Here is a 25,024-nt window from a genome sequence, read left to right on the forward strand (position 1 = left end):
ATATATTTTAGAAATATTTACTTACTAATATAATATTTAGTTTTTCAAAAACTAATTATATTTCAAAGTTTAATATATTTAAAAATCGTTTAAATATTAGATATTATTATATCACCTTACGTTTTACACTCTAGTTCATAATTTGATATGATTCATTTATGCGCCAACGTTTAATTTAACTTCTCAAACGTTCTAATTAACATATCTATAAATCAATCGAATCAATAAACAAGTGTTACAATCGTTTACTTAACTTATCGATATTCATTTTCTAAGTTATCTATATTCCCCAATTTTACTTTTACATTAAATAATATGAAAGTTAAATAGTTTATCTTATCAAAAGTCACGAGGCAATTATTGTAAGGCATGTATTGGAATTCAACAGGAAATTTCACCAATCTGTCTAGCTCTCGCTACATGACACTTTGTCCTTACTTTAAGATCACTTTACCATTTATTCCGAATACCGTTAAAAGGAAAGGTTTCCTAAATCAAAGTGGACCTCTCAACAGAGTCTCGTAATCATAATGAATCTTGATAACTCAATCATTTGATATTATCTTTTAATTTCGTCGATAGATATGTTAACATATATTGAAACAAAAACGTTTATGTAAAGTATTATACATCTAATACTTTGTTAACATTTTCAAATTAATATATATACGTATATATATACATATATAATCGTATCCATTTATATAATGGTTCGTGAATCGTCGGAACTTGGTCGAGGTTAAATGAATGTATGAACATATTTTAAAATCCTTGAGATTCAACTTAACAAACTTTGCTTATCGTGTCGGAATAATATAAAGATAAAGTTTAAATTTGGTCAGAAATTTTCGGGTCGTCACACCTAACCCCATGGTGCAACCGGAAAAGACTAAACCAGGCATTAGGATCACAGCAGCCGCATCGCCAATCGTAACCAATATTTGCCTACCACCACTAGGGATGGTAATTGTCACCCGATCTACTGGATATTTATTCGATCCATCTGATTAATAATGGATATTGATACGAATATGGATGAAACTAAATGAAAATGAATGAAAAATTCCATGGATATATCCGTTAATACCCGAAATACATATACAAATACATAAATATAAATATATGCATACACAATAACTATTAAAAATGTATTTACTATTTGTATTACACGTATATTTTGCTTGCAACCATATAATGAATTCACTACGAGTATTCACAATAAAACATATATTTCTAACTTAATAACTATACAATTTACACGTTTAATTTGTCATAATCTATGTTTAATATTAAATTTACAAATTCTTCTATTTTCGACAAAGATTATAAGTTTTGGTAGAAGCATTTTAGTTTATTCATGTTATATTCATTTTTGTTGTTTTACTTTTTTGTTTTCATTACATATTGAAATATATTATAACATTTCTTAAATATCCAGTGGATATCTGTTAACCTGCTTAATCCAATGGATATGAATATGGATGTATAATTGAAAATAAATAGATTTGGATGAACAAATACAAAATGAATATTGCATCACCCGATCCATATCCGATACATTGCATCCCGAATCACCACCAATCATCGCCCTCTGTTAACCATGAAAATCCATATCAATAGGGCAGTTGACTCACCCGCCAAGTCAACAGAAAATGAGATCACCATATTCACCACCACCAACGGGGTGGTGGTTTTAACGACCCGTCAAAGTACACTTGACGACCATCGTTATCTTGGTCTCACAGCTTGATCATAACTCTAAATGAATTTAATAAATAACCTTGCATTCTTTATTTAAAAAAATGATTTCCTATAAAGGAAACCTACCAAAATATGTAAGTTTAGAAAAACCATACATAAATACTTAACCAAAAGTTGACCAAAACAAAGTCAATAAACACCCACAATTTAATGTATCAAAATATAATGCAAGTTAATGTTTAACAAAAGCTGCTATCATAAATATGAAGACTCTCTAAGCACAGCGGAAGCAATCAATCATGAACCTGAGAATAAAATATGCGAGTAATCTGTCAACAAAAATGTTGAGTGAATTATAGGTTTAACATTGCAAACAATATTTAATTTAAACCATAATAATTTATGTTTGAAAACATAAAGACTCATCTTGAAGCACAAAATTATATGCTCGAAAACATATAAACATTATTCCATTAACCCGTGAGCCACCTGGTAATCACTTAACAACTCCATACCCATAACAAAACCAATATAAAAATTATACACTGAACATGTATATCTTCCAAAATACGAAGTACTAATACATTCCGCTTATAAACTGCTAGCGCGACTAGCACGAAATGGGGCTGTCAGGCCCGATAGATCTATCCATAGGATTCGCGTTCACTAGTAGAAACCAGTGATTACAATTACCAGATTAGGGAATATTTTTGTTCGACTCACAATGAATAATTTAAACCAACTTTCACTTGTGTCGAATATGTAAAAATAAAATGCATGTATTCTCATCCCAAAAGATTAAAATAGAAAAATGGGACTATAACTCACCTTAACTAAAACGAAGCAACAATCACAGAAATGCGAACAACAAATGGTAAAGTGATCAAGAATGACCACAACGCCGACCTATAAATAAAGCAGGTCGATATAAATAACTAACTTAGGTCAAGTTTTAGTATGATAGCTATAGTACTTGTTGCAAATAAGCATAGAACAACACTCAGTATGTTTCGGTATGATCAGGACAACGTATAACACGTACTTTCTATTTTTAGAAAGTTTCTATTTTTAGCAGGTTTCCATTTCTAGAAAATTTCTATTTTGGAAAGTTTCTATTTTAGGAAAGTTTCTATTTTAGGAAAGTTTTTAACTTAGGAAAGTTTCCTTAATTAGAAAAGTCAACAAAAGTCAACTGAAAGTCAAAGTCAACTGAAAGTCAACTCAAAAGTCAACCTTGGTGAAACTTAGTCAACATTGAAATTAAAGTGTAATTTATATTAATAATATAAGTTATAATGTTATTTAAAGTCATATATGTATAATCATGTCATATCATAAGTTTAATTAAATTAACTTAAATTTATAAAGTTAACATAAGTTTAAATGATATAATTAATATAATATAAGTATTTAATTAATTAATTAAATATTAATCATAACATAAGTATTATTAATTAATAATAAATTTTTAATCATATCATAAGTAATTTAATAATAATGAAAATCATTATTTATATCATAAGTTCCAAATTTACAACCATAAGTTTAATTAAAAGTTCGCCGGATCATATCTTGAGCCTCGGGTGTCGGTTTTCGACGAATTTTATATATATCTTCGTCTAACCAAACCACCCGACACATTAGTGCACTTAAGAACACTCTAAGGTCAGTTCATGAGTTGTGAAAAACAGCCATGAACCAACTTAGAACATTAATCCACTCAAAATCTTGTTTTAGCCATTCCGGGTGATCCGTGGCTCGGATTTCGATGACCCGAACATGAATGTTCATCCAATCATCAATCCTAACCCACTAGTACACCCTAGAGACTCCAAAAATGGTCACAAAGTTGGACCAAAAATGATTACACACGTTTTAACATTTTAATTATATCAAAACACCAAATTAAGCATAACTTTTGATCCGAGACTCGAAATAACATGAATCCAAAGCCTAAAATTATTGTCTTGATGAGAGGAACTCATATATACACTTTATATTATCAAAAACACATGTTAAGTTTACTGATTTCATCAAAAAGTCCGCTGTCCCAAATTAATCAAACCGAAAACATATACAAACGAGTATCTCTACGCATCCAATCATCAATACAACAATACACAAGTACTATACAATCATAATATCATCAAAAACAGTAAAAATGAATAAAAATAAAAAATTTAGGGTTAGGATTTATACCCTAATCGAGAAAAGAATGATATGATCGCGTAGAGGATGAAGAGAGCAACCCGAATATGCAAGCAATTGAATGATCCAAGCTAGAAATTAATTGATGATGATGATGACGATGTTGGTGATGATGGTTGGCGACGGCAAGGAAGGGAGAAAAAAGAGAGGAAGAATGAGAGAAAAATAATAAGGGTTTGCTAAAATGAAAATGTAATTGCAAAAATAAAAAAATCAAGGCACTCCCCCCTACACATGGGGTTCGGCTGAATGGGGGGTATGGGGTGAGCTCCTTTGGCCCAAAATTGATAAATGATAATTTGCTTTTAGCCGGAATGCCCGAACGAAGTCCGAAACGCGAAAACACCGTTACGCGATTAAATCTTTGGAGAGATAACGCACACGCGACAAATAAAATATATAAACACTATATATATACATATGACTTCAAAATATCATATTTAAGATAATTGAGATTCAAAAATCTCAAAAGTCTGACCGTTGGTTTGAAAACCGAAAAGATTCGCCAGATAGAAATTCACGACACTTAGAAACGTACAATTTTAAATACGAATACAAATATTCATATAACACATAATAATTAATATATTATTACTAAAATAATAATATAAGTCATAGAAATGACGTGGCATGAAAAATAATTAACGAACGTTAAATAATAAATGGTAAAAGATAACGGAAAAAGTAAGGTCGCGACAGTACCTTCCCATTACGGAAATTTCTTCCCAAAATTTAAGTAGGTGCAGGGGTTGACTCGTCATCTAGGAACAAATGCGGGTACTTCTGCCTCATCTGATCTTCACGTTCCCAAGTGAACTCGGGATCGCGCATGGCATTCTATCTAACTCGGACGATAGGAATTTTACTTTGCTTGATTGTCTTAACCTCTCGATCCATAATTTCAACGGGTTCCTCAATAAAATGGAGTTGTTTATCAACATGAAGTTCGTCAAGAGGAATGGTTTCATCGGCCTCGGTCAAACACTTCTTCAAATTAGATACATGAAAAATGTCATGAACAGCGCTAGGCTCTTGTGGCAATTTCAAACGAAAAGCCACGGGTCCTATCCTTTTAGTAATCTCAAACGGTCCAACAAATCGAGGGCTCAACTTTCCCCTCTTACCAAAACGTACCACACCTTTCCAAGGTGATACCTTCAACATGACACGGTCGCCAACTTGAAATTCTAAAGATTTCCTTCTAACATCGTCATAACTCTTTTCCTGACTCCCGGCGGTTCTTAATCTTCCTTTAATTTGCTCGATCTTCTCGGTAGTCTCATGATTTTCTGGGCCTATGAGTTGAGCATCCCCAACCTCATTCCAACAGATAGGAGACCTACACTTTCTACCATATAATGCCTCAAACGGTGTGACTTTAATACTTGTATGATAGCTGTTATTATAAGAAAATTCAGCTAGTGGAAATATCTATCCCAACCATTACCAAAATCAATAACGCACGCTCACAACATGTCCTCCAACATTTGAATGGTCCTTTCACCCTGACCATCCGTCTATGGATGATAAGCAGTGCTCATATCCAACTTTGTTCCCAATGCTTCCTGTAAAGATTGCCAAAACCTCGATGTGAATCGACTGTCTCGGTCTGAAATAATATATACGGTTTAACACCCCGTCAAAAATCCCGTTAACAGAATGTTAACTCTGGTCCCAGTGCTTGGCTTGACTTCTATGTAACAGCAATATTCTACAGCGGAAGCAATTAATACCTGAGAATAAAACACGCAAAACGGATCAATAATAATGTTGAGTGAATCTACAGGTTTTAGGTAAACAATACAGTATGTTTAAGAAATAATATTTCGAAAACGTTTATTAGTGGGAGACCACCAAGGTTTAATATTAAAGTTCTTTAGACAACACCATTTCTCGTTTCAAAAGTTTGTTGACACTAGCATGTCAAGTTTCAATCATTTGTAGACAACACCCTGTCATGTTTTATCTCATTTGTTCGTAAACCATAGTTTAAACAACGTTGTATAGTATCAGAAAAATAGTTATCCGAAAAATAGTTTAGTTTCCTTGACCACGAGATTTTACAAGTACAACACCAAGTCGTAAAAACGTTAGCATAATATGAGCACCTGAATACTAGCAATGACCGGAGTATAGAAGCCACTATACCTGCCTTTACCTCCTAAAATGTTATACACTTGTTCGAGTGTATCTAATGTTCAAAATAAATGCACCATAATTTTTATAGCAGGTGAGGTTGTCAACCTAACGGATCCGTCCATCTAAATTGTGCTTACACCGATGGTATTAAAAGTATTCAAGCTAGACGCTTTTTGAACAAACTCAATATGCATATATAGTACTCATGTCAATACAAAAGCATTTGATAAAGTAAGTATAACAGTGTGTATTCTCATCCCTGAAAACATGTAAAAAGTGAGAATGTAGACTCACCTTTGAATAAGATTGGATGACAGACAAAACTTATACGGTTTACAGCTGAATAATGCAACCTAAGTATACGTATTTAGGTTGGTCAATATATGTATCTTAAATAAGGGTGGTTTCATAGTATAATTTGTCTTATTTCTCGACCCGATGCTTTTCAAAGTAAAAGTCAACATATAGTCAAGTAATTCGTGCAAGTCAAACAAAGTCAACCGAAGTCAAACCGAAAGTCAAACTTGGTCAATGTGGTCAACTAAAGTCAACATCAGTAGGTTCATGTCAAATGTTGGTCAACATGTCAAACCTAAGTCAAACAATACGTTTCAGGCCATGAATAATCATTTTCACAATTTCAGTTTATCGTTGTGCACAAAGTTCATAAACACGTAGCATACTTAGCACAATATCTCATAGTAAAAAATTCACGTAAACATGGTGTGACGATCGCTCCAAATCCATATGGACGAACACGTCATTCATTGATTTCATTGCGAGGTATTTGACCTCTATGTGATACATTTTGTAACATTGTATTCGTTTGAAAAGGTATTTCATAAATGAATATATAAATTCCAGGTTTTTAACATCTGATGATTCCTACGTATAGACAATCACCATTTAAATGGTTTACAATAATACATCTGTTGACAATACAGTCAAAATAAGATACATGGTAATGGTTTGGTGAATGTAAGTTTCTTGTATATAGCATGTATGACTCCAAGCACATATCTTGTATCACGTATAAACAAATAGCGGAAGACTTCTAGAATCCTGAGAATAAACATGCTTCAAGTGTCAACACAAAGGTTGGTGAGTTCATAGTTTTAATATTACACATAATCCGTATATCAATGTGGATTACAAAAGTTCAGTTGTTTTATTCAAAATGTTTATCAATAGGTTTTACATAAAAGGTGGATCACAAGATTTCAGTTGTTTCATCCGAAACGTTTATCAATCGGTTCTACAAAATTGAGCACCCTGGTAACTAAACTTTAACGTATATATAATTTGTACCCTTTGTATAATCATCTTAATAATACACGCAAACCAACGTGTACGCTTCTCAAATAGCATACGTCCGTTAAAAGGCTAGTGCTCTAGCTCGGACGGGGATATCAAGCCCTATGGATCCATATACTACTACTCACGCCCACCAGTTCTTATAACTGGCAGTTACTAGTTACCAAAGCTAAGGGATTTTTGGTTCAAACTCAGTGTAGAATTTAGTATGTACTTGTATCCATTGTGTTTAAAATAAAGTGCATGTATTCTCAGCCTAAAAATATATATTGCAAAAGCAATTAAAAAGGGAGCAAATAAAACTCACGCATATAAATATTGTATATCGGTTAATAAAGCATTTGCATGTATTCTCAGCCCAAAAATATAGATTGCAAAAGCAATTAAAAAGGGAGCAAATGAAACTCACGCATATAAATATTGTATATCGGTTAATAAAGCATTTGCATGTATTCTCAGCCCAAAAATATAGATTGCAAAAGCAATTAAAAAGGGAGCAAATGAAACTCACGCATATAAATATTGTATATCGGTTAATAAAGCATTTGCATGTATTCTCAGCCCAAAAATGTAGGGAGTAAAAGGGATCATATGAAACTCACTGTTTAATATTGATATACAATATTGTAGGAAAGCACGTAGACGCATCGGAGATGATAAACACGAGGTTTGATTCACAAAAATACCCCCGAACATTACCCATAATTTTCTTGGCAATATCCCATAATTTTCTTAGCTCTAGCTCGCTTGGAAACCATTTTGAAAGTGACAAGCTCATAACCTCGTCGTAGTATTTTATGTATAATACTAATTAATAATAATAATAAGATTATTAATAATATTAATCTTAATAATAATAATAATAATAATAATAATAATAATAATAATAATAATAAAATAAATACGGAGTAATATGTATGTGTGTGTGTTAATGTGTCGAGCAAAATGCCATTTTATAGCATCAGGCCAGACTTTTGCCTCCATGCGATCGCATGGATTTATAGGCTTGTGGCCATGCGATCGAATGGCCTCAGATTCCAGCTCACAAATTTTTGTTTTCTTGTTTGTCGACATAATATTAAATTAATATAAATATAATTTATATAATTTATATAATTAATTATATATTATATTAAATTCACGTGCATAGTTGACTTGTAATTTTCGTTCCGATAAGTCGTACGTCATCACTCGACTTATGTCCCGGTTCCGGTTTTTCGAATGTCCTTTCGTACCTTTAGAACACTTGCATTTTACGTTTCGTGTCACGTACCTTTGTCAAAATATAGCCTTAAATTATTCATAAACTATACCACTCATAGTATAACTTAAACTTTCAAATGTTTTGGTCATTTACTTCTATAAATTATCGTCTCGCTATTTGTTAATATATATATAATATATACTGTAGCAATTCACTGTAGCAAAGTCAATTTCACTGTAGCAAATAGTGATTTTCGAAAACACTGTAGCATTTTGAGTAATGTGGCAATTTGAAAACACTGTAGCAAATTAGTGTTTAACTGGTTCATCTTAAACGTTTTAGTTAACTTATCTAAATATCAATTGAATCAATAAACGAATGTTACTATCGTTTATTATATATATGTATATATCTTTTTAATATACATAAATCAGTTTTTAAATACACATTGGAAGTTATTTATAAATAAATTTTAATAATAAATATTTCAACTTATCATATACATTCAAATAGATATTTAAACCAATAAGTTTAATGTAGGGTATCAAACAATTAATACATTGTTACCTTTTCATGTTATAGTATATATGTATCTATTTACATATAATTGTTCGCGAATCGTCGAAAACAACCGAAGGGTATTTAAATATATAAAAGTAATTCAAAAATTTTGAGATTCAGTTTTACAGACTTTGCTTATCGTGTCGAAAATGTTAATCATACAAAGATTAAGTTTAAATTTAGTCAAAATTTCTGGGTCATCACACATGGAAAACTCCAGATCATAAATATACTTAAAATAGATTCCAAAAAGTCCAACCAGGGACTCATACGATAATTAAAAGTCAGGAATCAGAAGGGGTACATTTGGGGTTTGCCCAGCCAGTTTCTGACCGCGCACTGATTTCGTTTTGGCTATAACTGGAGTTAGGGACATGAAATTGATACAAGACCAGTGGTCATAGTTCAAGGACAAGTCAAAGTAACACATATCAAAAATATAGCAAATTTTGTTTAGCCAATTTGTACAGTTTATTCATGCAAGTTGGATGTTCAGTTTTTCAGCTCAAATCAGAATCCACATAAAGTACGGCTCTATTGTGCCCAATGCATAAGGTTTCAGAGATTGACAAAAACTAACAATAAGTCACATATCATGTTAAAATTCATATTCCTGAAGATTACATGCTCATTCAATAAATACAATCCACAGAGTATAAAAAAGAGAGCAATTTACAGATTCGATTCTAGTTTAGCTAGTCACATTCGCACGCGATTATCCGAAGATCTAGACACAATTAGCCTATGATATCTACATGAAAGGTGAAGTAATTTTTGTGTAAATTTCAAATATGCAAAGATTTGATCACAGAAGTTTTCACATTTAATCATACAAGGTTATATTCATGCAAGTGCTGTATAAAACTACTTTTACACTAATTCAAGCATATCTCGGGTTATACATAAGCAAATGACATAATATCCTAGTCTAAATTGAGTGTTTTTAAATTATCTTTCCAGTGGTACATGTTTCACATGCCAATTCGTTATCTAACAATTCCAGATTTCTGATTACACATAAAAACACAACGTTAATTTCATTTAAGCATAACTTGATCATCCGGAAACGAAATCAAGCGAATTCAAAGCCTAAACTCAATAGTTTTTTGCAAGGAATCTGAATATAACATAATAATTAACATTTGAAAAACTTAATTTTTCTGATCATGCAAAAACAAATTCATTTTTAAACCCTAACGCATCAAACAATCAATATAACGATAACAGTTAACACGTACGCGTATAGACTTGAGCAATTGACAACATAACCATGAAACTTTATTAAAAATCAGATTTTTAAGATTAGGATTCATGTAAATATACCTTAGATCAACAAATCCTTTATACCAACGCGTAGCTATCGACGTGAATTGCAACTTTCGTGTTGAAGGTTTTATCAAAAATTGAAAATTGAGGGTTATGGTATGGTGATGGTGGTTGACGAGCAGGAGAGGGAGGGAGAGGATCGACTGCACAATTTTTCTAGTGAGGTTTTTACCTAATTTTTGTTAATACTTCTATTTATACCAACCTAGTTCTCCTAAATTGCACATAAGTCCTCCAAGTAATCAAAATTAAACATAAAAGGGTAGGGAGGGGGTGGTTCGGCCGAATGGGCCCACCATGGGTATCCCGGGCACGTGTTTTGCAATACCGTGTAATCGTGGTCCATTTTAAGTGTCGTTTAGTCGTACCGAAGGCCCGGAACGCTAAACCGATCGTTAAACGCAACCAAACGTTAAATTATTAAAAACCCAATAAATTAATTATTTTTTTAAAAGGTTAATAATTTATAAATTAATTATTAAAATAAATCCGAGCGTTTCGTTGCTCAAAAAGCAGTTATCAAAATCGTATCTTTTTTTATCGTATTTCATTATCCGAAATATTTATTTGAATTAATATCAACCCATATTAATTATTATAACCCTCCAAAGATCAAATATGCATTTATTACACGTAAACGCACAAAAGTTAAATAATTGCTGTTAAATAAACTAACGGAAGGTTAACGAAAGTAACGGAAAAAGTAGGGTTATTACATTACCCACCTGTTATTAAAAATTTCGTCCTGAAATTTTAGTGCTCGTCCTCTGAAGTGGTTTCCTCGGGAAACAGTTGTGGATACTTCAGCCTCATCTGGTCTTCACGCTCCCACGTGAACTCTGGTCCTCTTCTCGCGTTCCACCGAACTGTAACGATAGGAATTCTACTTTGCTTCAATTGTTTGACCTCATGGACCAAAATTTTGACAGGTTCCTCAATGAAATGAAGTTTGTCGTCGATACGTAGTTCCTCTAAAGGAATTATCAAATTCTCATCTGCTAGGCACTTCTTTAGATTGGATACATGAAAAACGTCGTGTATACCGCTGAGAGCTTGTGGCAGTTCCAATCTGTAAGTTATCGGACCAACTCTTTCAATTATCTCGAACGGTCTAACATATCTAGGACTCAGTTTACCTCGTTTCCCAAATACAACACCCTTCCAAGGTGATACTTTAAGCATAACCTTGTCACCAACTTGGAATTCTATGTCCTTTCGTCTAACATCGACATAACTCTTTTGACAACTCCGATCCATTCTCAATCATTCCTAAATCTGTAGGATTTTCTCAGTTGTCTCCTGAATAATCTCATGGCCTGGCAACTGACTATCTCCCAATTCGTTCCAACAAAAGGGAGACCTACACTTCCTTACGTACAATGCTTTGAAAGGTGCAGCCTTAATGCTGGCATGGTAACTGTTATTGTATGAGAACTCAGCTAGTGGTAAATACTTATCCCATCCGTTACCGAAATCGATGACACATGTCCTCAACATATCCTCAAAAGTCTGAATAGTTCGTTCGCTCTGGCCATCTGTCTGGGGGTGATATGCTGTACTCATATCTAAACGAGTCCCTATTGCTTTCTGTAATTACTGCCAAAATCTGGAAGTGAATCTGCCGTCGCGATCGAACATAATGGATATAGGCACTCCATGCCTAGAGACGATTTCCTTAATGTAGATCTGAGCCAACTTCTCCATTTTATCAGTTTCTCTTATCGGTAGAAAATGTGCAGACTTAGTGAGACGATCCACGATAACCCAAATAGTATCGTAACCTCCCGTCGTTCTCGGAAGTTTCGTGATGAAGTCCATGGTAATACCTTCCCACTTCCACTGGGGAATCTCTGGTTGAGTTAATAATCCTGATGGCTTTTGATGCTCAGCCTTGACTTTAGCGCAAGTCAAGCACTTACTTACATAGGTAGCAATATCAGCTTTCAAATTTGGCCACCAATAAAATGCTTTCAAATCTTGGTACATTTTATCTGATCCCGGATGAATTGAGTACCTTGACTTATGCGCTTCCTCCAACACTAGTTCTCTCAATCCACCAAATTTTGGTACCCAGATTCGATTAGCAAAGTACCGTGTTCCGTCCTCTTTGATGTCAAATTTCTTATCCATTCCTCTGAGAAATTCAACATCGACATTTTCTTGTTTCACGGCTCCTCATTGTGCTTCACGGATTTGTGATGTGAGATTCGTACGGACAACTATGTTAAGAGCTTTAACCCTAAGAGGTCTCTCTCGCTCTTTTCTGCTTAAAGCATCTGCCACAACATTCGCCTTGCCCGGATGGTATTGAAGTTCGCAGTTATAATCATTAAGTAGTTCCATCCAACGTCGTTGTCGCATGTTGAGTTGTTTCTGATCGAATATGTGCTGTAAACTCTTATGGTCAGTGAAGATAGTAAACTTGGTTCCATACAGGTAGTGTCTCCACATTTTAAGTGCAAAGATAACAGCTCCTAGTTCAAGGTCGTGCGTAGTGTAGTTCTGCTCATGAATCTTTAACTGACGCGATCCATAAGCAATAACCTTATTTCGTTGCATAAGCACGTAACCCATTCCTTGACGTGAGGCATCACAATAAACAACAAAATCTTCACTTCCCTTGGGTAGAGACAATACTGGTGTAGTTATTAACTTCTCTTTCAACAATTGAAATGCGGACCCTTGCGGTTCTGACCACTCATACTTCTTACCCTTATGAGTCAACGCGGTCAATGGTCGGGCGATCTTAGAGAATCCTTTGATGAATCTCCGGTAGTAACCAGCTAGACCCAAAAATTGCCTAATCTGCGTTGGCGTCTTAGGAGTTTCCTGATTCTTAACCGACTCAATCTTTGCTGGATCGACCTGTATTCCATTGGCCCCTACAACATGGCCAAGAAATTGTACCTCTGGTAACCAAAAGTCACACTTAGAGAACTTTGCATACAACTGCTCATCTCTAAGCATAGTCAAAATCGATCGTAGATGTTGTTCGTGCTCTTCTTTGTTCTTGGAGTACACCAATATGTCATCACTAAACACAACGACGAATTTATCTAGGTATGGCTTACACACACGGTTCATGAGATCCATAAACACTGCTGGTGCGTTCGTCAAACCAAACGGCATCACTGTAAACTCATAATGTCCATAACGTGTTCTAAACGCTGTCTTCGGGACATCAGCTTCTTTGACTCTCAATTGGTGATACCCGGATCTCAAATCAATCTTCGAATAGTAACTAAATCCCTACAGCTGATCAAGTAAGTCATCAATCCTCGGTAGCGGATACCGATTCTTGATTGTCAACTTGTTCAATTCTCTGTAGTCGATACACAATCTCATCGACCCATCCTTCTTTTTAACAAACAAGACCGGAGCTCTAACTCGGAAATATCATGGCTATGCGACCCACCTTCTAGTATCATCACAAATTAGGGCATTACAACCCTGATGTTCTTCACCATGGGAAGCTCTTGTAGTTCTGAGGGTGCAAGTTCGTATATTATACGTGTAACGGGTGCAGCTGCAGGCACCAAATCAATCCGAAATTCGACTTCACGGTGGGGTGGGCGTGTAACCTCAGGACAATCTCTAATAGTCGAGAAATATTCGGGTCTCTTAAATGTCAGCTCATCCTTACTTACATGTGCTAGAATTGCGAGACATTCTCGTCTCATGTACTTCTGGACCTTCGAGTAATTAGTGTAGCATGACGGTGTACAAATCTCCTCTCCGTACACCATTACCGTCGGTGAAAGGAATTCTAATAGCCTTCTGGTCGTAGCTGCCTTGGTTGTATCGTCAGGTAACCAGTTTGTTTTAACCACGAGGTTAAAACTTCTTAGTTTAATAGTTCTATAGAGTACACGTTGTCTAAGGAAGGTACATGTTTATAAACGTTGTGACCAAATTCTCTAGCGTTAAAGCTTCTATCAGCATCGGTGTTGACAACATATATAAACAGTATGATCGATGAGTGAGAACAATCTTGTGACGTATTTCATGGAAAACGAAATTGAACAAGGTGTAATGGGAACTCAAAAAAAATATGATATTTAATCGAAAAGGTTTGATACAAACTCCCAGATGGGTGTGTCTCGCGGGAACAGATAAAGTGTAGTTCGCGTTGATGTGTCCAAAATTGGTTGGTAATGTTTGTGGGTATAACGAAAATGATTGCCGCTTGAGAAAAGTACGTTGAGACAGAATGAGAAAGGATATGGTAACAAGTAGTATTACTAGTAGTAATGAGTGATGGTGTCAGCGATAAATAGCGACGGGTTGTGATAAGCAGTGATAATAGTAGGGATGTATAAGTTGTTAGGTAGCATGCTCGTATCATAAGTATATACACATGTATTCTAATGCACCCAAAAAGGCATAATAGTCATCAGTCGGTAGGCTCGTGTTTGGAAACAAAATCATGAACGGCGGGTGGCTGAATGATAGGTAAGTTGGAAATCGAGTGGACAATACCTACTACGTATTGTGCGGGCTGTTACTAGGAAATCCTCCTCTAAAGTCGTATCAGAATTGAGTTGTGATGCACAGTAGTGAGTAGTAAATCGTGGATGTGTTAGTGGGGACGAGTAGTACTTGGTAGTGGTAAGTAGTAATGATTAGTATTGAGTAGTAGCAAGTAGCAAGGGGTAGCATTAAGTAGTATTTAGTAACGACAAACAGTGAGAAGTAGTGATCAGTTGTGACTGGTAGTGAGAGGCGGCGTTGAGTAGTAGTTAGTAGCGTTAAACAGTGTTGAGTAGTGGTATGAGGTGACGAGTGTGTTCAAGTAGTGTCTTTGTAGTGATAAGTAGTGATCGGTGGTGGCGGTCAGTGTCAAGCAGTGACGAGTTGTGTCATGATTACAAGTTACTTACAAGTTGTATTAACAATTAGTTTGCACATTGTATGTTTCTTCTCACATTTGGGATTACACGGTTTGTTTTCTAAACGTTGATTATCCAAGTAACCTACTTGACTCGGACCCAATTCCTTATTTTGTGATGTCGGAACTTCTATATGAGTTACCGTAATGTAATCCCGGTCATTACATTACGCTATCTCGCATTTCCATTCGACATCACTCCATAAGTTCAAGATAGCGCAGTCAACTTAATTTATTTAAGTCTCGCGTCGTGTGTACGTATGCGATTCGTGATCAGTATTTAGTCTAAGTCCGTATCGTATTGGTATAAGGTGTATATGTTTGTGATGTGATGTGTGGCCCTACATGTAGCATGGTGTCACAAACAGTGCAAGTATGATGCATAAAATTCGTCCAAGACACACGGCTATAGACTAGACTTCACTAATGCGTCCTACGGTTAGACACACTAATGTATCCTAGTTCCCTATAGCCAAAGCTCTGATACCATCTTTAACACCCCGTCAAAAATCCCTTTAACGGAATGTTAACTCTGGTCCCAGTGTTTGGCTTGACTTCTATGTAACATCAATATTCTACAGCAGAAGCAATTAATACCTGAGAATAAAACACGCAAAACGGATCAACAATAATGTTGAGTGAATCTACAGGTTTTAGGTAAACAATACAATATGTTTAAGAAATAATATTTCGAAAACGTTTATTAGTGGGAGACCACCAAGGTTTAATATTAAAGTTCTTTAGACAACACCGAATCTCGTTTCAAAAGTTTGTTGACACTACCATGTCAAGTCTCAATCATTTGTAGACAACACCCTGTCATGTTTTATCTCATTTGTTCGTAAACCACAGTTTAAATAACGTTGTATAGTATCTGAAAAATATTTATCAAAAAAATAGTTTAGTTTCCTTGACCACGAGATTTTACAAGTACAACACCAAGTCATAAAAACGTTTGCATAATATGAGCACCTGAATACTAGCAATGACCCGAGTATAGAAGCCACTATAGCCGCCTTTACCTCCTAAAATGTTATACACTTGTTCGAGTGTATCTAATGTTCAAAATAAATGCACCACAGTTTTTATAGAGGGTGAGGTTGTCAACCTAACGGATCCGTCCATCTAAATTGTGCTTACACCGATGGTATTAAAAGTATTCAAGCTAGAGGCTTTTTGAACAAACTCAATATGCATATATAGACTCATGTCAATACAAAAGCATTTGATAAAGTAAGTATAACAGTGTCTATTCTCATCCCTGAAAATATGTAAAAAGTGGGACTGTAGACTCACCTTTGAATAAGCTTGGATGACAGACAAAACTTGTACGGTTTACAGCTGAATAATGCAACCTATGTATACGTATTTAGGTTGGTCAATATATATATCTTAAATAAGGGTGGTTTCATAGTATAAGTTGTCTTATTGCTCAACCCGATGCGTTTCAAAGTAAAAGTCAACATATAGTCAAGTAATTCGTGCAAGTCAAACAAAGTCAACCGAAGTCAAACCGAAAGTCAAACTTGGTCAATGTGGTCAACTAAAGTCAACATCAGTAGTTTCATGTCAAATTTTGGTCAACATGTCAAACCTAAGTCAAACAATACGTTTCAGGCCATGAATAATCATTTTCACAATTTCAGTTTATCGTTGTGCACAAAGTTCATGAACACGTAGCATACTTAGCACAATATCTCATAGTAAAAAATTCAAGTAAACATGGAAAACTCCAGATCATAAATATACTTAAAATCAATTCCAAAAAGTCTGACCAGGGACTCATACAATAATTAAAAGTCAGGAATCAGAAGGGGTACATTTGGGGTTTGCCCAGTCAGTTTCTGACCGCGCACTGATTTCGTTTTGGCTATAACCGGAGTTAGAGACATGAATTTGATACAAGACTAGTGGCCATAGTTCAAGGACAAGTCAAAGTAACACATATAAAAAATCTAGCAAATTTTGTTTAGCCAATTTGTACAGTTTATTCATGCAAGTTAGATGCTCAGTTTTTCAGCTCAAATCAGAATCCACATAAAGTACGGCTCTATTGTGCCCAATGCATAAGGTTTCAGAGATTGAAAAAAACTAACAATAAGTCACATATCATGTTAAAATTCATATTCCAGAAGATTACATGCTCATTCAATAAATACAATCCACAGAGTATAAAAAAGAGAGCAATTTACAGATTCGATTCTAGTTTAGCTAGTCACATTCGCACGCGATTATTCGAAGATCTAGATACAATTAGCCTATGATATCTACATGAAAGGTGAAGTAATTTTTGTGTAAATTTCAAATATGCAAAGCTTTGATCACACAAGTTAACACATTTAATCATACAAGGTTATATTCATGCAAGTGCTGTATAAAACTACTTTTACACTAATTCAAGCATATCTTGGGTTATACATAAGCAAACGACATGATATCCTAGTCTAAATTGAGTGTTTTTAAATTATATTTCCAGTGGTACAAGTTTCACATGCCAATTCTTTGTCTAACAATTCCAGATTTCTGATTACACACAAAAACACAACGTTAATTTCATTTGAGCATAACTTGATCATCCGGAAACGAAATCAAGCGAATTCAAAGCCTAAACTCAATAGTTTTTTGCAAGGAATCTGAATATAACATAATAATTAACATTTGAAAAACTTAATTTTTCTGATCATGCAAAAACAAATTCGTTTTTAAACCCTAACGCATCAAACAATCAATATAACGATAACAGTTAACACGTACGCGTATAGACTTCAGCAATTGATAACATAACCATGAAACTTTATTAAAAATCAGATTTTTAAGATTAGGGTTCATGCAAATATACCTTAGATCAACAAATCGTTTATACCAACGCGTAGCTATCGACGTGAATTGTAACTTTCGTGTTGAAGGTTTTATCAAAAATTGAAAATTGAGGGCTATTGTATGGTGATGGTGGTCGACGAGCAGGAAAGGGAGGGAGAGGATCGACTGCACAATTTTTCTAGTGAGGGTTTTACCTAATTTTTGTTAATACTTCTATTTATACCAACCCTAGTTCTCCTAAATTGCACATAAGTCCTCCAAGTAATCAAAATTAAACATAAAAGGGTGGGGAGGGGGTGGTTCGACCGAATGGGCCCACCATGGGTATCCCGGCCTCGTGTTTTGCAATACCGTGTAATCGTGGTCCGTTTTAAGTGTCGTTTAGTCGTACCGAAGGCCCGGAACGCTAAACCAATCGTTAAACGCAACCAAACGTTAATTTATTAAAAACCCAATAAATTAATTATTTTTTTAAAAGTTAATAATTAATAAATTAATTATTAAAATAAACCCGAGCATTTCGTTGCTCAAAAAGCAGTTATCAAAATCGTATCTTTTTTTATCGTATTTCATTATCCAAAATATTTATTTGAATTAATATCAACCCATATTAATTATTATAACCCTCCAAAGATCAAATATGCATTTATTACACGTAAACGCACAAAAGTTAAATAATCGCCGTTAAATAAACTAACGGAAGGTTAACGAAATTAACGGAAAAAGCAGGGTTGTTACATACGGGAACATCATGTCTTGAAATAATATTCTTCAAATACAAACGAGTAAGTTTCTCCATCGACTCTATTTCCTTAATCGGCAAGAAATGAGCTGACTTTGTGAGTCGGTCAACAATCACCCAAATGGTATCATAACCACCCACAACTCTTGGTAACTTCGTAATATAATCCATGGCAATACCTTCCCACTTCCACTTGGAAATCTCAGGTTGCACTAAAAGTCCGGACAGTTTCTGATGTTCAGCTTTAACTTTAGCACAAGTCAAACACTTAGCCACATAAGTAGCCACATCAGCTTTCAAGTTAGGTCACCAATATAACTCCTTAAGATCATGATACATCTTCCATGAACCAGGGTGAATAGAGTATCTATACTTATGAGCTTCATCTAAAAAAAGTTGTCGCAAATTACCAAATTTCGGAACCCAAAGGCGTCCCGCAAAATACCGAGTACCATAGGTTCGTACCTTAAAATGTTTTCTCAGGCCTCTGAATTTCTCGTGTACGAAATTCTCCTCCTTCAAGGCTTCTTGTTGTGCCTCAAGAATCTGCCTTGCGAGGTTTGTTCGAATAGTCATATTCAAGGCTCGAAACCTACGAGGTTTAACTCTCTCTTTACGACTCAAAGCATCAGCCAAAACATTGGCTTTTCCCGGATGATAAAGGAGTTCACAATCATAATCGGTCAACAATTTCACCCATCTTCGTTGTCTCATATTCAACTGTTTTTGATCAAAGATATGTTGAAGACTTTTGTGATCAGTGTACACTGTACATTTGACCCCATATAAGTAATGTCTCCAAATCTTGAGTGCGAACACAACAGCTCCCAATTCTAAATCATGGGTCGTATAATTCTGTTCATGAATCTTCAATTGACGTGACGGTAAGCAATGACTTTCTTTTGCTGCATCAAAACACAACCAAAGCCCTGACGCGAAGCATCACAATAGATAAAAAAAATCATCATTACCCTCAGGTAGTGGTAATATCGGTGCAGAAGTTAACTTCTTCTTTGGAGTTTAGAAAGCAGACTCTTGTTCACTCTTCCACTCGTACTTCTTCCCCTTATGCGTTAAAGCAATAAGAGGTTTCGCTACTCCTGAAAAATCTTGAATGAACCTTCTTTAATAACCTGCCAACCTAGGAACTGATGAACTTGAGTAGGAGTCTTCGGAATTTCCCACTTTTCAGTTGCCTCAATCTCGACAGGATCAACTTGCATTCCCTGTTTACTAACAACGTGCCCAAGGAATTGAACTTCTTTCAACCAGAATGCACACTCTGAAAACTTAGCATACAGCTCTTCTTCTCTTAATAAATCAAGCATTAATCTCAAATGCTCTTCGTGCTCTTGATCACTCTTGAAATAGATAAGAATATCATCGATGAAAACGATAACGAATTTGTCCAGATAAGGACTACACACACGGTTCATGAGGTCCATGAACACTGTAGGTGCGCTAGTCAATCCAAACGGCATAACCAGAAATTCGTAGCGACCATAACGGGTTCGGAAAGCAGTTTTCAGAATATTAGATTATTTAACGCGCAATTGGTGATAACCAGAACGAAGATCGATCTTAGAATTAACAGACGAACCCAGAAGCTGATCGAACAGATCATCAATTCTCGAAAGGGGGTAACAATTCTTATTAGTAAGCTCGTTCAACTCGCGATAATCAATACACAATCGGAACGAACCATCTTTCTTCTTAACAAAAAAACAGGAGTTTTCCAAGGGGACGAACTAGGACAAATGAGATATAGTTGCAACCAACAAAGGAAGAAATATATAGAGTAGTCATAACAGTGTATAGATGTTTAAGGCAATTCCTCCAAAGAGAATAACGAGGATCATAGATTTCAAAGTAAATTTTCATTACATTTTCGAAAGGAAGATGTAAGAAAGGTGTGATCTTTCAACGAGAGTGAACTTCCATGCACAATGAGCGAGGCAATTTCGAATTCGTCCTTATTCTTAAATTTATGTGCGGATGAACAGAAACGCGAATCATGGGTTATAAAGAATGGTCGACTCCAGGTGAGATGAATCTCCAAAAATGATTTTGTGCACCTCAAAGTATTGAATCCTAGGATTGATGTTTACGAGGGTGTTGCGGTTAGCCGTGAACATTGAGAGTTGAAACTTCTCAAATGGTCTAGTGTAATAAATATCCATGATACCAACTATAACAATAGTTGGAGTAGAAACCCACCCAGTGCCTTTCCTATAATAGGGCGACCACCGGGTTTACCTCAGAACATTGATTTATCGGTCCGCGTTCTAGCCATGTCCAACCATAAGAGGAAAAATTTTATGAGCGCAAAGTCTTCCCAAAAAATTTTATAAAACCGCCATCCAAAGTGGCGTAAGGGTTTTTATCAATGGACTTAATGGTAAGTTTTATCCTTAAATACGGGACAAGAAGAACTGTGACCCAAACACATGGTAGAGTAATTGCGAAAATTTTAATATAATCAATCAATGAAGTTTTGAAAAAAAAATCTAAACGTTTGATGTGACAACATAAACGGAACGAAGTTCTTAGTAAATTTAAAAGTATGTACAACGTGTACCATTTTATATAAAACAATTTGACTCTATTAAACATCTCAATAAAGGAGTGGTTTTAAAATGATTTTGAAGGTATAATTTAGTATGTACTAACCAAAATAAGTTAAGGTAAATTTATTTATTTGATTTTATACGTACCTATGTGGTTTTATAAATTGCATACGTGACAGAAAATCATACTACTTCTATTTGTCCATAAATCTCATGAGGACCGCCCGATTTAAACAAATTTGTAAAAATCCTGATGATAAACAGAGTATTCGTATTTCAGAGGTTACGAGTTAAAGTAAGATCGTAGAAGATCAAGTGGAGGACTTGGATCGTCGTGCGACATTGACCAACAAATGTTTATGAAAACCAATAAATTAAATGTCATTTTGACTATTATCAGGACATAAGTCCTTGGGCCAAAACTGTTCACCTGCGAAGCTGTTGCTAACAGGTGAGGTATGAAGGATAAAACATGAGATAAGTAGTTTGGTTCGAACGAGTTTCTCGTATGCCAACAAATAAGATGATGAGTATTTTCCTTACTCTTGTCATACATTGGAATTTCTGAATGAGTGGTGTAAAAATTTTCTTTGACTCGCTTTCCATTCCTCATGTCACAATATTGGAATTTCTATATGAATTAACGTAATATAATCCTGTTGGCCAGACGCCATTATATTTCACTAATTCATAGTTCCATTCCAATAGCACTACATAAGGTCAGGATACGTGGTCAACCTCGAATTTCAACACAATTTTCTTTAGAACGATTTCTTAAACAGTGTGCTAAGGATAGCACAAAGAGACAAAAACATCAAAAGTAATGAATAAGAGTAACGATGATATAAAAATGTCTTTGAATTATCAAGAATCTTTAAATGTCAAGAGTGACATTTCCGGTTCGTAACCCAAAGCACAAAGGCACGTAAAATAACAAGAATGTTATATGCCTAAACATAATAGCTGACATTGAAATGCCGAGCATTTAGGAGTCAAGAATGACATCTCGCGTAATATAACTCAAATGTTATATACTTAACCATAATAGATGACATAGAAATGTCGAGAATTCCAGAAGTCAGGAATGACATCCCTAGGTTTCACTAACCGAGGTGTTCTTATAAAAGATAAACTCTCATAAGAGATAGAGAATACATTTAATTGGATTGGAAGTTCCTCCAGGAATCAGAAGATAAAAGAAATGTATGTATGGTAACAATATACCTACTTATAGGATACAAATAACCACATATAATAATACGCTATAGGTCGGGCTGTAGACTAGACTCACTAATGCACCCTATTGACTCGGGTAACGACATTAATGCAGCCTAATTCCCTACAACCAAGGCTCTGATACCAACTTTAATGACCCGTCAAAGTACACTTGACGACCATCGTTATCTTGATCCCACAGCTTGATCATAACTCTAAATGAATTTAATAAAAAACCTTGCATTCTTTATTTAAAAAAATGATTTCCTATAAAGAAAACCTACCAAAATATGTAAGTTTAGAAAAACCATACATAAATACTTAACCAAAAGTTGACCAAAACAAAGTCAACAAACACCCACAATTTAATGTATCAAAATAGAATGCAACTTAATGTTTAACAAAAGCTGCTATCATAAATATGCAGACTCTCTAAGCACAGCGGAAGCAATCAATCATCAATCTGAGAATAAAACATGCGAGTAAACTGTCAACAAAAATGTTGAGTGAATTATAGGTTTAACATTGCAAACAATATTTAATTTAAACCATAAAAATTTATGTTTGAAAACATAAATACTCATCTTGGACCACAAAATTATATGCTCGAAAATATATAAAACATTATTCTATTAACCCATGAGCCACCTGGTAATCACTTAACAACTCCATACCCTTAACAAAACCAATATAAAAATTATACACTGAACAGGTGTATCTTCCAAAATACGAAGTACTAATACATTCCGCTTATAAACTGCTAGCGCGACTAGCACGAAATGAGGCTGTCAGGCCTGATAGATCTATCCATAGGATTCGCGTTCACCAGTAGAAACCAGTGATTACAATTACTAGATTAGGGAATATTTTTATTTGACTCACAATGAATAATTTAAACCAACTTCCACTTGTGTTCAATATGTAAAAATAAAATGCATGTATTCTCATCCCATAAGATTAAAATAGAAAAATGGGACTATAACTCACCTTAACGTAAACGAAGCAACAATCACATAAATGCGAACAGCAAAAGGTAAAGTGATCAAGAATGACCACAACGCCGACCTATAAATAAAGCAGGTCGATATAAATAACTAACTTATGTCAAGTCTTAGTATGATAGCTATAGTACTTGTTGCAAATAAGCATAAAACAACACTCAGTATGTTTCGGTATGATCAGGACAGCGTATAACACGTACTTTCTATTTTTAGAAAGTTTCTATTTTTAGCAGGTTTCCATTTCTGGAAAAATTTCTATTTTTAGAAAGTTACTATTTTAGAAAAAATTTTAACTTAGGAAAGTTTCCTTAATTAAGTCAACAAAAGTCAACTGAAAGTCAAAGTCAACTGAAAGTCAACTTAAAAGTCAACCTTGGTCAAACTTAGTCAACATTGAAATTAAAATGTAATTTATATTTATTAATAATATAAGTTATAATGTTATTTAAATTCATATATGTATAATCATGTCATATCATAAGTTTAATTAAATTAAATTAAATTTATAAAGTTAACATAAGTTTAAATGATATAATTAATATAACATAAGTATTTGATTAATTAATTAAATATTAATCATAACATAAGTATTATTAATTAATAATAAATTTTTTTAATAATATCATAAGTAATTTAATAATAATGAAAATCAATATTTATATCATAAGTTCCAATTTTACAACCATAAGTTTAATTAAAAGTTCGCCGGGTCATATCTTGAGCCTCGGGTGTCGGTTTTCGATGAATTTTATATATATCTTCGTCTAACCAAACCAACCGACACATTAGTACACTCAAGAACATCCTAAGGTCAGTTCATGAGTTGTGAAAAACAGCCATGAACCAACTTAGAACGTTAATCCGCTCAAAATCTTGTTTTAGCCATTCCGGGTGATCCGTGGCTCGGATTTCGATGACCCGAACATGAATGTTCATCCAATCATCAATCCTAATCCACTAATACACCCTAGAGACTTCAAAAATGGTCACAAAGTCGGACCAAAACTGATTACACACGTTTATACATTTTAATTCCTTCAAAACACCAAATTAAGCATAACTTTTGATCCGGGACTCGAAATAACATGAATCCAAAGCCTAAAATTATTGTATTGATGAGAGGAACTCATGTATACACTTTATTTTATCAAAAACACTTGTTAAGTTTACTGATTTCATCAAAAAGTCCGCTGTCCCAAATTAATCAAACCGAAAACATATACAAACGAGTATTTCTATGCATCCAATCATCAATGCAACAATACACAAGTAATATGCAATCATAATATCATCAAAAACAGTTAAAATGAATAAAAATGAAAAATTTAGGGTTAGGGT

Source organism: Rutidosis leptorrhynchoides, chromosome 1, assembly GCF_046630445.1.
Source record: "Rutidosis leptorrhynchoides isolate AG116_Rl617_1_P2 chromosome 1, CSIRO_AGI_Rlap_v1, whole genome shotgun sequence".
NCBI classification, from domain to species: Eukaryota; Viridiplantae; Streptophyta; class Magnoliopsida; order Asterales; family Asteraceae; genus Rutidosis; species Rutidosis leptorrhynchoides.